Genomic DNA, 17,954 nt, shown 5'->3' on the forward strand with positions numbered 1-17,954 from the left:
ACCCACAGGCACCATCAATTTATTTAAAACAAATTTCATTATACATGTGCAATAAATTCATACACAAACATATATGTGCAGGTGTCTGTTTTAAAGATATGCTATTTATGTCGTTCCACGCCTGTTTCTTATCTACACACACAGGGGAATTCCCTCTATCTGAACCTCAGTTTTCTAAAGTTCCCTGTTAATTGAATCCATTTTGAATCCTCCTAATATGCCATATAGGGACCCAGGTGGCGCCTTGGGTTAAACCACAGAGTCTAGGGCTTGCTGATCAGAAGGTCGGTGGTTCGAATCCCTGCAATAGGGTGAGCTCCTGTTGCTCGGTCCCAGCTCCTGCCCACCTAGCAGTTCGAAAGCACATCAAAGTGCAAGTAGATAAATAGGGACCGCTCCGGCGGGAAGGTAAACGGTGTTTCCGTGCACTGCTCTGGTTCGCCAGAAGCAGCTTTGTCATGCTGGCCACATGACCTGGAAGCTGTCTGCAGACAAATGCTGGCTCCCTCGGCCTATAGAGCGAGATGAGCGCCGCAACCCCAGAGTCGGACACGACTGGACCTGATGGTCAGGGGCCCTTTAATATGCCATATAAGAATTATAACTCTTGATAGTATAAATCATGTAAGTATTTTGTCTGGGTCCCTTCACTTCTAAAATGATCCAGTAAAGTAGTATATCACACACACACATTTTTTGCATGCATTCATTCAGAGGCACACCAAGAGTGTCAAGCAATAAGCAACTGAGAGGACTATTGAAGGAGAAGCTGGGTCTTTAAAAATATTGCTTCCAATCTTTAAGTTAGGAAAGAGAAGCTTTGAACACTTAGTGGGCCTGTGGGAGAAAAGAGTGTCACTAGAGATTGTATCAGCGGTCCCCATTGCATTTAACATATGTGAACTTATACACAGTTGTTAAAAATGCATGAATACAACTGTGTTATGACAAAGCATTTTAGTGACGTCACTGTTAAAGCTGAAGCGAAATGTTCAGTTTTTTTACTTATGGGTGATGAATCTCGATTAAAGAAAAAATACCTCGCAAAATTAATGGGCCTAAAGCTCATGGTCACTGCTACACCGTGTTAGAACAATGGCCCATCTAACTTAATATCCTGCCTTGATTAATGTAAAAAGTACTGTCTGATTCTAAGGAACCCATGGAACAATTACAGAGTGACTGAATTCAGCAGGAACAGTCCTACTCTACCTAGGTGATGGATTTGGAGCACCAGTAATGGGTAGCAAATTGTCGCATTATTTAATTATTATGGGTGACAGAAGGGAAGGCACCTTCTATCCTAGGTACCAAAACATCTTGAGCTGGCCCTGAAATAGTGCCATCCTGCTGTCCACACCCAGCCTCTTCTGCCAATCAAGACAGAGAGTTAGAGATCAACTGATTGCGGTTGTGTACCCTGGACTGTCTATTGACCAGTATCTGCTGGTGGGCCTACATAGCATGGTTTAGGCAATCAATTATTAAAATGCAAGTTTTCTACCTGGCTGGGAAGGTTTGTTTATATATGCCCTGCTCTCTGGAAAGCAGAGTTTTCAGGCAGCCTACTAAGCGCAAAATGTGGTTCTTGCCTCCTTTAAAATATTAGACAACAGGGCTCGGCTGTGCTCTGCCCAAGCCTAGACCAAAACTGGACCATGAGATAAGGGCAAACATGGTGAGGAGCTCACACTCAGTCACCATGGCACACTCACCTAGGCCTTAAAAGGATCCAACTGTGGAACAAATTGGGGGCAGGATATGATCAATTACATCATAAACTGCATCATCTGCTTAAGTCCATCCTCAAGTCCCAGTTCTTGTTTTTAAAAATACTATTTTAAACTAATAGGAACTTCAGGCACCGATCATCAACTTCTGCCAACGATAGGAGGAGGAAAAAAATGGGCTAAAGCCCCAAACAAAACAGAACAAAACCCCAAACAGCTAATCCTCCTACACAGCATCTAAAAAATCTGCAAGAGAGACTTGGAAAAATCAAAGGGGGAATGAGGGAGGCCGAGTAAAAGCAAAGAGGCTGGAGAAAGGGCTAGGAAAATGAATCTGTTGAGTGAAACCTCTCCTTCTCCTAAATTCCTCTGTGCCGGCGCTGTGGGCTCTAGCCACTCATTTAATGATCTTGTTCGCAATATTTCTTTGCCCAGTCTAGGGGAAATGCAATAAGCACCAGGCTAAACGTGTCCATGCAGCTTTGCTGAAGAGTTAGCAGGCTGAAGTGCTACGCAGTGCGACCAAAAGCAGAAGCCCAAAGGGATTCCACTAAGAGAATATCCTCTCTGTTTTAATCATCTTAGCCCAGACTGTCTTGTAGTTCAAAACAAGAGAGATTCCCCCAGTGTTCCCCTCAAGCATTCATAAATCCCTCATGCAGCTGATTGGAACGGAGGGATGTATTCTGAACGAGTTAGTCTTCTTTTTTTCTTCAGGGATTCCCAAGCACAAGGAGGAAAATACTGAATCCCCAAATCTCATTTTCTCTCTCTGAGACTGCTGGGCACCCCATTCTAGTTCTCTATCCCTGACCTACACATCCGAAGCGCAGAGAGCCCTATGTTTCAAAGGACCCCTCTCTTCTAGACAGCGCTATAAGGAAGAAGCAGCCACCTCACTCTGCAAAACTTGAGCAAGTCCTGGACCTGAGCTGTCTTGTCACTGCAGCTTCACAATGCCTTCCCTCCAGATCCTTTGAAGAATTAAAACCAAATAACAGCTGCCTCCTTTCTCTTGACTAAGACCTTGGAACAAACCAGCAATAGCCCCCTCCGCCCCCCCCACCAAGGTGGTTGGCCTCATAGGCCACTTAATGCCAGCGGTTAGGATGCCATGAATTTTTAAAACTCCTTCAAGCGCAAATGGAAGGGTTAGCACAGTTGGGAGACTGGGATTTCCGATGCTGCTGCAAAGAGGTTTTTGAAGCAACGGCTTCCTTTCCTCTGGAGATCCTAGGCAAGGAAACATGTGCAGCTCCAGGACCACAGTGATGGGAGTGAAAGGAAGTGCAGTGGTGGTGATACGACAGGCGTGCCAAACCCCCCTTTCCCCACCCCCGGGAGAAGTTAAGGAACTAGACTCACATTGCAGCGAGATTCTTCAGCTAAGGGAGACACGCCTGGGATTCAGCTGGCTGGAAATTGGGTTGCAGCACTTTGGAGGGCCAAGTCGAGACAGACAGATTTATATTTTAAATTACTTCACGCATATACATACAGAGCATCCAACTGTACCGGGGGCGTAAAATTCGACCACAATAGAAAGGCAACTGGGACACAGGGAGGCTGGGATGAACCCTAACAAAAAGCCATGCATATGCCATTGGGTGACACAGATTGTATTCAGGATAACAATACACATCAAAAAGAAATTTCACGCGCATGGTCTCTATGTGCCATGCATTCACCCGTTGTCTCTAAGAATGCATTTCCGAAAGTTGGACCTAGATATATCCTCAATAGCAATATTAAAGCCCCGGAAAAGTGCGATCTCCTTGATCTTGAGCTCGCATCTGACTGATGCCACACCAGCACCTCTGCAGCCAGACAGCACACAGGTGCTACCCTGGAACCGTTAACAACTCCTGTGACAACTGAGAAAGCAAAACAGACGTGCCTTTTGGGAGGGTGGGGGGAAAGGGGGGGGAGGCGGTTAAAGCCCTGACCTTTAGATCTGGGGATTCCAACCACGTGTGAAGCAGGTAGGTACAAAGAAGCGGACTTACCTGCTGGAGGTAGAGGAAGGCCGGGGGGCAAGGTAGAGAGTGTGGGAGCAAGGCTGAGTTGGAGACCAGGAGGCAGCCTGAGTTAGCCATCGAGCAGAGCATGTGTTGCCGGCAAGCCCAGGAGCGGCGATGCTGGCAGCTCCCTCTGCTCCCAGACCCTCTGCTTCTTCCCTTTACAGTACTTGCTTTTTCTCCGTGGTTTTTCTTTTGGCAGCTCCCCCGTGCGGAGCTATTTAAGAGGGCTCCATTGGAGGAGCTGCATGCTGTGTCTCCAGCTCAAACAGGGAAGGAGCAGCGTGCAGGCTGAGAGTCACTTGGTGCCATTAGACGAAGCTGCTGAATGAATGCATGGTCCGCAAAGGGTGTGTGTGTGTATGTGTGCGCGCATTGGGGGGGGGGTGGAGAGAGAGAAAGAGAGAGAGAGAGCAGGAGAGGGTGGGGGAGAGGGTTGAGAGGCGGGGGAGTCCCCTGTGCATTCAGACATCAAACAGCTCACTGCGAAACCAAGAAAAGCCGGAACAGCTGAGCCTGCACTTAACCCCTCACCTGCTGCAACTCTGCCTCTTGCCCTGTGATAAATAGGCCACCAAGCAGGCTCTGACACTTAACCAGGGTACCTGGCTCAAGCCCGCTGCCTAATCTTGCATTAGCCCAGAGAAAATACAGAGTTATCGTCAGCGGTTCCAGGGACGATAATTTCAAGACCCACAACAGGGGAATTATTCTGCTGTGGCATCCACACTTCCAAAATATGTCTCTCTCTGCTCCCTGCAACATTCCTGGGTATAGGAAGCTTCTCTGTAACACAGGGTACCCAGCAAAGAAACCCTGGGATAAAACCCACAGTCTCTCTCTCCCTAAACATGCAGACAAGACAGACCCACTGCCCAAATACCACAGAGAGGTAAGCGAGACCTAGATTCTCACACATATACATCCCTGCACGCAAAGGCCTTATATGCCCTCTGCCCAGACATGGACTTGCACACCTACAGGCACGCACACATTGTTGCATGCCAGGCCTGCACAGATGGAAGCCAGCTGACCTCTCCTGAAATATGAGCAGAATTTGGCAGGAGATACGTTTGCTGGATTATTCCTGAGTGCTGGGTAGCTTGTCCCACAGGAGCTCAAATAAGATCCCAGCTCACTGCACAGAGCCTGTTCCCAGCAGCTTTTGCAGGAACAGGAAGGCATTGCCTTCTGCCTCCCCGGAACAAGGCCCGTGCTGTCTGGGATCTTCCCGTCAAAGGCATGGGTCCTTAGGGGCTGCGTTCATAGGCTGCTGTTTAGTTAGGTCAGAGTGCGGCAGTTGCTCCCCAACTCCTTGTGATTGGGCTTGCTTATGATCAGGCTCCGGGAATGCCAGTATCTCCAGCCTCTACTCTAAGCAAAGTGGCTAAATGTTGCCCACACCCACCGAAACCTGAAATGTTGGTATTTTAGCACTGCCAAATTATGGTTCTCCCCCCCTTAAAATATGGTATTCCAGGCAGAATGCTTCTAAGCGCACACAGAGTGCTTTTCTATTCCAGGGACAGCTCCCCCTCTGCGAAGTACCCATGGTAAAGGGAAATTGACATCTGTTTCCAAACACCCATTTTAGAAAAGAGAATTTTTTTTTAAAAAAGCTGCATGCTCAGTGCTCTGCCCTGTGATACGCGAAGGTGCGGGATGCCCATCTCACAAAAACTGCACCGAAGGCAGGATGCCTGCCATGTGTGTAGCTTCTTCCACTGGTGCTGTACAGATTTCACCTGTTAGAATTTTCCCTTCAATGCAACACCTCTTGGACAGGAAGCCCTGCACTTTAAGCTCTGCATTGAAACGTGAAGCTAACACAGGCACATGGCACTGCAATGGGTGAATCTAAACCTAGTAGAAATTCTCCCGTCGGTGTAACTTGCAGACATCTCCCTCTAACTTCTTGTTTGAGAGCTTCTGTGTGTGGAGGGTGGGGGAGGGGTGGGGGTGGGGGAGGGAGTATGAAATTCTTCTCAGGCTTGTAGGATTCTGGGGGAATGGCAACCCTAAAGCATGTGTGGCTTCTCTGCCTTTATTCCCTCCCCTGCCTGTTAACCCTGGATTACACACATATGTACGGACATGCATAAATGAATCACTACAAATGATATACAAATTCTCTTGGCCACTTGTCAGAGGATGCTACAGACTAGCAGCTCATCAAATAGTTACATGCACACGGTGGTGGCAAACAAATTGCTATCTGCATCCACCCCTATCATTTTCTTATCATGCTACTACAGTTGCACATCCTGATAGGAGTGTCCATTAGCTGAGAGTCCATTTCTGGGGGAAGCCTGCTGTGAAGCCTCTGCTACCCATCAGTGACTTCACAGTAAAGTTTAGTATTGTCATAGCAATACGAAGGGAGCTGAGGCATCGTGTGAAAGTCTGAGGAGGACGTGCATCTCCCCACTCTGACACTGGTAAACTCTGAGCACTTGTAAACATTTCACAGCCGAGCTTTGCTCACGTGTTAAGAAGACCCTCTTCAAGATAGTGAGTCATGGATGCCCATTTGCAAATTTGGCTGCATGGATTTATTTATATGTTGGGGTTTCAAATTAGCCCTGTCACAAGGGAATGTGGTTAAGAAGCAACATGTAACACGCAAGTTACTAAAAGGTATAAAACACCAGTGAAAAGCATAACACATTGTTAGCTCACAAATTTAAACAATTTCAGTGGGTTTGAAACCTCATCATAAAATGTCAGCCCAAAAGCAATGTTATCATGGCGTTCAGCAGCAAACACACAGCAAGCGTTCTGGTTCAGATTCATATTCTTGGGATGCCTCTAGAGCAGGAATTGTCAACCTTTTCAGACCCAGGACCCACTTTTAACCAAAACATGGATTGGGAGACCCATTTCTTACTCTTTTACCATATATTTGCATGGTGGTAGTGCTCCTGTTGCAACCCACCGTGGATCAGGCTGCAGCCCGTTAGGGGTCCCAGCCCATCAGCTGAAGACCAGTGCTCTAGAAAAAGGCAACCCCAGGGTTTGGAGGAAAGTCTCTAAGAAAATCAGCGTGGACTTGTTGCATGGGTGGCCCTGAGGTAGCAGCTTTTTTCTCCATGGTTTACAGACCTAGGAAAGGACAGAGTTCTGGTACCCATACCCTGAGATAGCAGCCTATTTCTCAGCTGCCTACAGACTTCAGGAAGGCAAAGGCTTTTTATGCCTATTCTACAGATGTGCCTGGCACTGAAGGACCCCTGGCTTTTAGACCAGTCCCACATCTCCACCCAACCCAGCTTCCCCGACTGCTTTCTGCTAAAGCATTGGAAGGCCCAGGGTAGATGTGCCGGTCAGCTGCAAAGCCACCTGTGCTAGGCTTCGCTTGCTGTGCGGCATAAACGTGAATTCCATGTTCAGTTCAGCCAGAATGTGGGGTACACTGCAATTGGGCTGCCTTCCAAGGCTCAAAGGCAGAATTTTCCCTGCCAGGCAGAGATGCTTCTAAGTGAGTTTTATTGGGTGATTCTTCCTGGTGCGGCAGTCATTGGAAAAATGTAGAGTGTAAGACCGGGGGCTTGAATTCTTCTCAGTTCTGTCTACATACACACACTCCATCAAGAAAATGCATTTCTACTTCTCTTTGATGCACTGGGGGGTCCTGGGGGAACACAACTCTCCCCCATGAAAGCTCTCTGTAAGTGCCACATGGCACTGATGTGGTGGAAATGGTGATGGGTGCGGCTGCCTTTCGCAGCTTTCGGACAAACAGGGTGCAGGCACTTACAGATTTACAATGTGAACAGAGTCTGCCACAAACCTCGGCACCTTGGCACATCTTCTCAGGAAATGGTTCAGAATAGCAACCTTATTGAAGAGCTGTCTGAAGCTCCTTAGCAGCTTACGTTACGAGGGACTGTAGGCAAAGGAGAGATTTATGGGTGTTGCCCCAGGTCTCCTGGTGAAAAAAGTATATATGCTAAGAGCCCCAGAGAGCAGAAGGCAAGTCAAGGGTTGAACAGACAGGAATCGAGCAAATGCTCTTTCAAACTGGCTGGCTGCTTAGGTCACAGAGCTGGCTGTTTCTAGGTTAGCATATACCCCTATGTGTTAGCTCCTGGCAGCAACAAAAAAGGAAACTCTCAACAAAAACAGGATTCTGTCTGGTTCCACAGTGAGCCTGGCCTTACTTTCGATCACCTTCCCATGCTAACTGTAGAGCTATCTGCAAAGTCTCAGGATATAAAGCACAAAATGGTGCTGCGATCATTCTAAAAGACAAAGAAAATGAAGGGCAACTTTCCCAAGAAGGGGAGGATATCTGTCAGTACTTTGAGAACACACTCCCTTCTGCCTAGCTCAGCAAAGCTTTGTGGAAAAATGGAACCAATGATATAGCAGATGGCAGAAGATCCACAAGTAGAATTGTGTGCCATCTATGATGCTTATACTAAGGGGCTGGCCATACATTACGCAATCCACTTGGTGTGGTTTTTTAAGACTCACCAGCTACTTAATGAAAGGACAGCCAGCATGATGCTTCCCCTCCCTGCAAGATGCTTTCATAGAACCAACAGAATGGTAGAGTTGGAAGGGAACCTGAAGACCATCTAGTTCAACCCCCAGCAAGGCAGGAATATGCCGCTGTCCCATGTGGGGATCAAACCTGCAACCTTGGCGTTATCAGCACCACACTCTAACCGACTGAGCTGTCTGTTGGAATCCAACTACCACCAGTCCCAGTCAGCAAGGTCCATGATGAGGGGTGGTGAGAGCTGTAGTCCAGTGACATCAGGAGAACCACTACATTGGCTATCCCTGCCCAAAGTAACACCTTAGAATTACAATACAGTGGTACCTCGGTTTAAGTACACAATTGGTTCCGGACGTCTGTACTTAACCTGAAGCGACCTTTCCCGTTGAAAGTAATGGAAAGTGGATTAATCCGTTCCAGACGGGTCTGCGGAGTAATTAAACTGAAAGTACTCAAACCGAGGCATACTTAAACCGAGGTATGACTGTACCCAAACATGCCCAGGGGTCATTAAATCTGAGCTTGCCTTGGTAAACACAAAAATATTTGTTCTCAACATGACCCTATCCCTCCCCTCCAGAGGGAGGGAACAAAGTCTTCTGAGCTTGAGGTACTGAGCACTACTGTGGGGGGTGGGGAGTAAACTCCTATTCTTGTATTCTTGTGTACAGTTGAGGAGAGGGCTGGGATATATACTGTACCCACTGGACTATGCCTTAGAATGCCCAGAATGCATCAGTAAGACTCATAGTTCTCCAAGTGCTTTTGAGGTTTGGTGCCCAACCAGAGAGAATCCCTGCCATTCTCCCATGCTTCGCCAGGAACTAAAGAAAGGAGTGGGGAGGCTCTCCTTGGTTTTGTGCTCTGGTGAGAGCCGAAGATTGACTCGCTAGCAGCAAGCTCACTAAGGGTATTTGTGGATCCTTGCCCATGCCCCCAAACCCCACACTTTAACTGAGCTTTTAACAACAAATCCAACTCATGCCTTTGCCTGTCATCCCTGTGTTCCCACTGGATGGCAAAGGGATCCTCCCTCCCGGTAAGCAGGAATCCTGGGGCAGCATTGTAGCCAAGGAATCTGCTAGGACTCAGAGTTCTAGACATCTGTACAACCTCGAGATAAATATATGGTCATTTTCTGACACCTCGCACTAATACTAATACAACACAATGTCCAAGGCGCATAAGAACAGTGCAGTTGGCAGCACATGGACCTGTGGATCTGATGGGGGACACAGTAATTCTGATAAAAGAAAAATATACAGTTTTGTGTTTGCAAGTGTGTGTGTCTGTGCATTAAAAGTAGCAGCCTTTTTTTTAGGGTAGAACCTCTAAACTACATTCTTGAGAAGGCAGCAGCCAAAAACAATATGCCCAAACTAAGAGAGGGAGAGAGAAAGTGAATAAACTCTGACGGTGCCCACTAAAAGCAAGTTAAGGGATGTAAATAGTTCCCCTTCCTTCCTCAAGCCCCTGGCATGACCACTCTGGCGGCCTGTTTCCCCCTTGTTTTGCTCTTGCCTCTGCTTATCCTTCTCTTCATGTAAAGTGTAACACAGGGAGGACAAATGAGACTCGACGAGAGGGAAATTAAAAGAAGGCAAAATGGAAGAAGCTGCGGCAATATATCCCTCCCCCTTGTTTTCGGTGCAAGCTCATCTGTTCTCCTCTTCCCACCTTTACAGTTCAAGCTCTTTTCCTCTCTTCTAAACCTCAGTCCTAAAATTACTTATTATCCGATCACTATAGACTCACTTGCCCTGCAATCTGCCATCATGTACTTATTTATTTATCACTGGGATTTATATCCCCCTTAAGGTCACAGGCTGGGTTACATCAATAAAAGCAAAAATACAAACAAACCCAAACAAATTGTACACAAAGATATAAAGTTGTAAGCATTAGGTATCTAGAATCAGCTTATGAATTTACGATCTGATAAAAAATGATTTCTGGTGATCACACATTCTTGTTGCTCCTTTGCCAGGCGACGACTTCCCACGCTTTCATTCTTCTCTTGCCTTGCTCTTTGGAAAAGCATCCATGTTTATACAGTTAAGCCCTGACCAAGTCGTTTTTCTGCTCCTTTGCTGCATCCGTGGTCCAAAAGCTGCATCTCAGGATCCCACCATGCAAGACGAAATTTTGGGATGGGCAAGCAGAAAGTCTGCTCTCCATGAAAGGTGGTGGAATGGGTGTTGAGTGCTGACTAGAACCTTTAAAGGGTCTTGTTTCAGTCCTGCTATACTGCTCCTAAGGGGGAAACGGTTTACCTTGAGGGTTACTTTGGGAAAGATTCATTCGTTCATTCATTCATTTTCCGCTGTTCACCCTAAGGTCCCAGAGCAAGTTGCAACATTAAAAAACACCATTAAAACTGTGTGAATCATGTTACAACCATAAAAATAAGGTGGGTCCCAAAAATACATATCTCAACTGTCAAAAGCCAGTGTAAAAAGAACAGCCTCTGGAAGCTGTATCATGAAGATGCCAGACACAGCTCTGTGAGGAGGTTCCACAGCTTAGGGGCCACCACAGAGAATGCCCTCCCCCAGGACGGACACACACACACACACACACACACACACACACACACACAGTCTCTGAGGGCAGAGAAACTCCCAAGAGGGCCCCCTCTGCTTATCTCAGCACCCAAGAGGCAGTCATTCAGATATTGGGGGCATGAATCATTTTCCAAATTTTGGTCTCCAGCTGTTGTTGGACTACGACTCCCATCATCCCTAGCTAGCACAACCAGTGGTCAGGGATGATGGGAACTGTAGTCCCCCCAAAACCAGATGGGGACGCAAGTTTGGGAAACCCTGATTTAGGGGCTTTAAACATCAACGTGCGCACCTTGAATTGGGCCAGGAAATGAACAGGCAACCAGTGCAGCTCTTTTAGTACAGCAGATGACCGTGGCAGCCTGCAAGATGGGAGAGCTGTGCTGGGCCTCTCTTGTTTCCCCCATATTTCTCTTTTAAGTGAAGATAGTGATGCCAGGGATCCAGGACAGGATGATGAGTTGGTTGGGTGTGTGTCCGTGCATGCATGCAAGCAAGTGGCTCACTTCAGGCGGGCTCTACCCCTCACCCCAATTCTGTGCCACCTATGTGACGCATTCCTAGCTGTGAAGTGTGCGGTGGGACCCACTTTGGAGGTTGTGCACAGCTGCACTTGTGGCAAGAGGTGTTCAGTACCCACTGTACAACTGGCAATGTTTCCTAGGGTAGGTTCCTTGGGTTGCACACTCCTTGGGTTGCTGGTGCAGTTGGGCTGTCCCAGTATCATTATGGCGCTGCAGCTGTTGCTAAGTTATGCTAAATATTAATAGTAAGTATATTTTATAGCAACCACTCTGCAACAGGAAAAAAACCCAAAACCATTCTAGGGAAATTGATCACTGCTAGAAATCGGCAGCTAAGATTTCCACGGGGGCTGCGTCCCTCTAGCTTATTTTTCTGTACAACACATGCGGCTTTCATATCTTTCATGTACTTAACTGGATCCTATCTTCTCCATAAACTGGCTTACCTTAAACCACACGTGTTTCTGATTGTTGCTGGGAACTTAACTTGCTTGGCCAGCACTGATGGCCGGCACTTTCCCCTGTGGAAAGCTGAAAAGCAAGCAAGGTCCAGGGGCACAAATGCTGTCACATGCATACGACCCTCTCCCTTTATACAGGGTTGGCTTTTTGTCCAAGTTTAGACACTGGGATATTTAGACACTGTGCTGTAGAATCAGTGTGGTGCTATATTGCAGAAAAGTACGTCTGGAAAAGGAGTGAGCCTTCCCTTTTATATTCCCAAATTGCTTACTTGGTTGCATTTAAAGGTAAAGGTACCCCTGACCATTAGGTCCAGTCGTGACCGACTCTGGGGTTGCGCGCTCATCTCGCATTATTGGCCGAGGGAGCCAGTGTATAGCTTCCAGGTCATGTGGCCAGCATGACAAAGCCGCTTCTGGCAAACCAGAGCAGCACATGGAAACACCGTTTACCTTCCCGCTGTAGCGGTTCCTATTTATCTACTTGCATTCTGACGTGCTTTCGAACTGCTAGGTTGGCAGGAGCTGGGACCAAGCAACGGGAGCTCACCCCGTCACAGGGATTCGAACCGCTGACCTTCTGATCAGCAAGCCCTAGGCTCAGTGGTTTAACCACAGCGCCACCTGGGTTGCATTTAACATGATTTAAATGTACAATGGGTGCCAAGCTGCTGAAAGTGTACATCACACTTATTTCATAACATTTTAACTCTGAAATTGTTGCCCCCAAATGTGGAAAACTGAGGCAGGTTGTATAAAAAGAGGCTTAGAAATCACTTTTTAAAAAAAGAAACGAAGGATTAGGGTGTCTTTTTACTTGCCTCTTGATGATAGTCCTTAAAAAAAAAAACTGGTCACATTTCCCCCTGCTTCCCTGCTAGTGGAAGCTGAGATGATTCTAACAAAGGTTGCACAGCACAGAAACACATGTGTCCATATGTTACCCCTTCCTTTCTTCCTTTTTAGAGAGGCAGAAAGTTGCAAGCCTACACATTCTGTGACTAATTAAGGCTACATCTGCCTGCGAGCATATGCACCTGGATCGTGGGGTAGAACACCTTGTGATGGCAAGGAGCCAATAGAGGGTAGCCTCTCAAGACCATGAAGAGCATAGCACGACCTTGGCTGCAAAGGGCACTTCCAGTCACAACTCTGGGGGGCAGCCAGGACATAGGACAGGTGGCTTCTCAGCAGGCAGGTTGGCTTTGAGCAGCAATTATGTCTTAGTTGGCAGAGTGGAGCATGGTTTGGAGCCTGGGACTCAGCAGTCACCCTAGCTGCTTGGTGAAGGGGATGTGAGAGGTAACAGGATCTGTGGAGAGTTCCCCCATAGAACAGAAATGATGTCTCCTAGGGACCAGTATGCAACAAAGGTTTTCTTTGGGATTCATCCATACTTGGTTGGCTCAGCACGCTGACTTACATCCCTCACACCCCGAGTACTCAGAGAATTGACTCTGGCTAATCAGTTTCTTGCCTTCAAACTGTTGGTAATTCTTTGTTAAAGAATTAAATGTGCATAAGGCCCATCATAGCAGTTTGCTGGGTGTTGGTATAACCAGAGAGTGCAGGGCACCTTATAAATTGGGATCTGTTTGTAACAATGCAAAAACAGGTGGGGTGCAGCTTTGGGGCGGGCATCTCAAGGAAGGAGATGAGCAGGGATGTGTAGAAGTGGAAAGGGCACAAAAAGGATGCCCTGGCTGGGTGCCCAGGTGGTGCCATGATGCATATGCGATAGGGCAGAGCATAGCCATGTCCTATGCCAAACACATTCACATGTGCAGCCCACTCCCCAAAGCTCAGCTCATCCACAGCCTAACATCCAACAACCACACACAGCTTCCTTGAATGGATGTTTCTAATACCAAGAAGACATTCTCAATCACTACAGTAAATAACCATCTGAAACCTACCCAAGATTGGGGCCTAAAGAGTTAAACTCACAGCCCTCCAGATGTTGTTGGACTGCAGCTCCTATCAGTCTCAGATGACCAATAGTCAGGGATGACGGGAGTTGCAGTCCTACAGCAACTGGTGGGTCACAGGCTCCCCACCCCCAAGTTAAACTAAGGAACAACGTGGGAGAGAAACTGCAGCATGTACATTCTATCAAGGGAAGGTGCGCTGCTGTCAAGTTTACACCTGCAAGATACAAGGGACTGAAAAGGTAAACAGGAGCCCAAGATGGCAAAAGAGACCCAGACATTGCATTTTAGCCTACTCCTGGTTTAATTAAAAGCCTCCCTCTCTTTGTCTCTGGATTTAGACGATTGGAATGTAGAATAAACTGTTTTGATGCTACAGGAAGCAAAGTTCGGAACTTGCTAGGAAGCTAGAATTTCCCCAACGGTTTTAAATATTATTTTTGCAGTACCGTGTTAACTTTGCCCTGCATTATGTTGGTGTCCTGGCATCACACATGTAACCCATGCACTATCCCACCCCTGTTTTAGTCCTTAATGTTTCGTTTTGCAGTGATATTAAGTGTGGCCTGCTGTAGCGCGAAATGAATTTTCACATATTTTTTTTTAAAGGGTCATTACAAATATACATGATTTTAGTGTTAAGGCTGCTGGAGAGGCACACACACTGCATTTTTTGGACAGATGTAGAGCCTCCTCTCTTGGATTGAGCACAGGCAAATCCTGGTTTTATGCTTTGCAGCAGAAGCCAGATGTGCAGAGTGCTGACTGGCTCCCCTTTGCATCACTCATGAAGGTGCCTCCCTCCCCCCGCCACCCCTGCTGCCTTTAACAGAGTGCTTCTTCAAGAATATAATAATGGCACGCAAAAATGTTTGATCAGATCCATATGCCAGCTGCTTCCTTCAGAGGGGGGAGTGGGCAACCCATGTGTGGCATGTGGGAGGGTTGAAGAATAAGAGCCACCAATCAGTACTTGAATCCAGAGGCTGCGTGTGTTCCTCGAGGAACAAAGGTAGGAGGAAGCAGACTCACTCCACAGCAGAAACACCTGCGCCTGCTTAAAGATACATCTCTATGCATGCTTAGGATGCAATCCTAATAGGAACAGATAGCTACATCCTCCATTCATTTGTTCTAATCCTCTCCAAAAGCCATCAAAGTTGATGGCCATCACTGACTAGTGGGAGTGAATGCAGCAGGAAAAATCACAGCATCTAGAACAGGGATGTCGACCCCTGGCCTTCCAGGTGTTGCTGAACAGCAACTCCCATCATCCCTGGGGCTGATGAGAGTTGTGGTGCAGCAGCATCTGCAGGGACAAAGGTTCCGCACACTTGATCTAGAACTCTAGGAACCAAGGAAGTTACCTAATATCAAGTGAGGCTATTGGCCCATAGCTGTCAACTTTCAGATTTGAAAATAAGGGATCAGCAGCCTCACCGGTCCCAGGGACAGTCTACGGCATAGCTAACAATCCAGGATAGCAGCGGGAAACGGCGCTGGAATAAGGGAATTTCCAGCCAAAAAAGGGAATGTTGACAGCTGTGGCTTGGAATAAGGGAGTTTCCCGCAAAAAAAGGGAGAGTTGGCAGCTATGTATTGGCCCATCTAGCTCAGTATTGTCTCCTCTGAGCTGCAGGAGCTCTCTGCACTTTCAGGCAGGGCCATCTCTGTCTGGAGATCCCAGGTGTGATCCTGAAGCCCTCTGCATGAAACCATGCATTCTACCGCAAAGCTGTCGTGCTTCCCTTCCTGCCGCCCGCAGCAACAGAGTTACATTCCGAGTTATTTATATGTCTGTTACTGACAGAGCAACAAAATTAAATAAGATTGCCACCTTTTTAATCAATACTGGTTCTTTTTCTTAAGCTGCCTGGCTCAAAAACCTTTCTTGCCTGCTGCTGCAGTCACCTGAAATTCAGGGTGCACACACAGAGACATGTCTCAAAACATCAGGAATACAGTAAATAGAAGTGCTTTAGAAGAACTACAGTGGGTCAGGGATAGAGGCGGGACAGCAGCAGTTTTAGCAGAGTAGGAGAAATGAAGGAAGGAAGGCTAAAGCTGAGAGACGTTTAAGGAACTAGGATGAGGATAGTTAAGAGGTCTGCAGGTTACTGAATGCCATAACCTAGTGACTTGGACAGTGAGCCAGATGGAAATGGGCCAACTGAGTCACAGCTGCACCACCTATAGAAGCTGGTCCAGCAACTAGGGCACATCAGAATAATGAACCTGAGAACCTCAAGCCAAGGTCTTCAGGGACTGCAGCCTCCAAGCCAGACCCCACTGAGAAACCAAAATCTTTGCCATCATCACAGGTAGCATATGCAGCAAGAGATGACGCAGAGCTGTCTTTCTGGTCAAGACTCAAGCCAGAAAGATGCCCCTCTATGCATTTCTACTATCCAGGGCAAGGCGCTTAGACTCAGGAACTTTATGGGGAACCCTGGGGGCCTCCAGATGTTGTTCGACTCCAAATCCCATCAAAACCTCAGCCAGCAAGCCCAATGGTCAGGGATGGTGCAAGTTCTAAACCAGCAACATGGATAGCTCAGTTGGTTAGAGCATGATGCTGATAATTACCAAGGCTGCAGGTTCGATCCTCGCAGGGGACAGCTGCATATTCCTGCCTTGCAGGGGGCTGGACTAGATGATCCTCAGGTTCCCTTCCAACTCTACACCTGGAGGGTCTCAATTTAGCAAACCCTGATATAAGGACTCAGATAGCACCTGGTATGTTTTGGAACAAGTTGTCTCTTCCCTGAGACCTGCCCGGAGTTTTCAAGGGTATCTCTCTCTCTCTCTCTGACCACTCTCGCTTTCTGTTTCTTGACCTTGAAGTGGGTACATGATCGCTTCCTAACAGTCCCCTGCTCCGGCTACCTCTTTCAGACCACTGCCAGACCTCCTTCCTCCAGATTCCAGCTTGGGTTCACCTTCCCCCAGAAACTAGACGCTGACTGGCTTCAGTGGGAGAAAAACCGAAATGCTTTCTTATAAATGATGTGCAGGGTGGAAGAAAAGCTTCCTTAGAATTCTTGCTTGCTAAGGCAGCATAAATGTTTAATTCACAAATCAAGTGGCAGCTCAGCAGGGGGCAAAGTGGATTTTTCCTCACACATAAGAGTATCATTTCTCCTGCAGGTTGAGCTGCGAAAGGCAGTAACCGTTTCACAACTCAGGGTCTTGGGAAAGGGTCTATGCAAAAAGAAAGAAAGAAAGAGAGAGAGAGAGAGAGAGAGAGAGAGAGAGAGAGAGAGAGAGAGAGAGAGAGAGAGAGAGAGAGAGAAAGTCTCTATTTTGTGTGTAAAGTCAACTTCCTCTTTCAAAATCATTCTGAAATATTTCCCGCCCCCGCCCCCCCAAGCTGAATAAGCGCACATAGGCTTGAGATGAGTCTCCCTGCTTTTTCTTGACTCAGCTCATACACAGGCACCGGGAAAAAGTGCATATGAAGCCGAGGATAAATCTGTCACTACGGAAGCATATAATTAACCTGCAAGACTCATTGCCACCAGGATGGGTCAAGAGCAGAGATTACGGGGGAGGGGGGACTAGACAGACCTGGAGCTGAGTAAACAAAGCTCCACCGTAGTGAAGCAAAGCCTATTTACAAGTTTACTCAGAAGTAAGATCCAAGGAGTTCTCAGGTACACAGTAAGTGCTGACAGCAGCACAATATTGCAGCCTTAGCAATCACAGTTTTTAAGTACTTCCCACATTACATGCAGACTTATTGGGGTGCCTGAAAGCTCATACTACTTGAGAACCATGAGCAACGCCTGGCCAGATGCCAGTCTGTTAATACTGGGAGTCAAACTAGGCATGACGGCAGTATCAGATCTCCCTGCGTTATTAAAAACAAATGGAACGACAGCCACTTCCCTCTCTCTCTCTCTCTCTCTCTCTCTCTCTCTCTGTGTGTGTGTGTGTGTGTGTGATTTTAATTGTGGGGCTCATCTACACTCACCTGTTACCCCACACTTTCTAGGAACAGATCCATGCCTGTTCTGTGTCCAATATGACCCTTAGGGTCCCTTCCAATTCTATGATTCTACAATTTTAACGATGAATCGGAACAAAGGTTTTCTGCGGATTGCCTGCTCCGATTCAGCAGGTAAGAGTGGGTTTTCAAAGGGGAAATTGCGGGGCGGGTGGGGGAGTGCTCAGACACAGACCTGGAAAGCCCCGACCTGTGCCTGGAAATGCAGAGCAAACGTAA

This window comes from Zootoca vivipara, chromosome 2 (assembly GCF_963506605.1).
Source record: "Zootoca vivipara chromosome 2, rZooViv1.1, whole genome shotgun sequence".
NCBI classification, from domain to species: domain Eukaryota; kingdom Metazoa; phylum Chordata; class Lepidosauria; order Squamata; family Lacertidae; genus Zootoca; species Zootoca vivipara.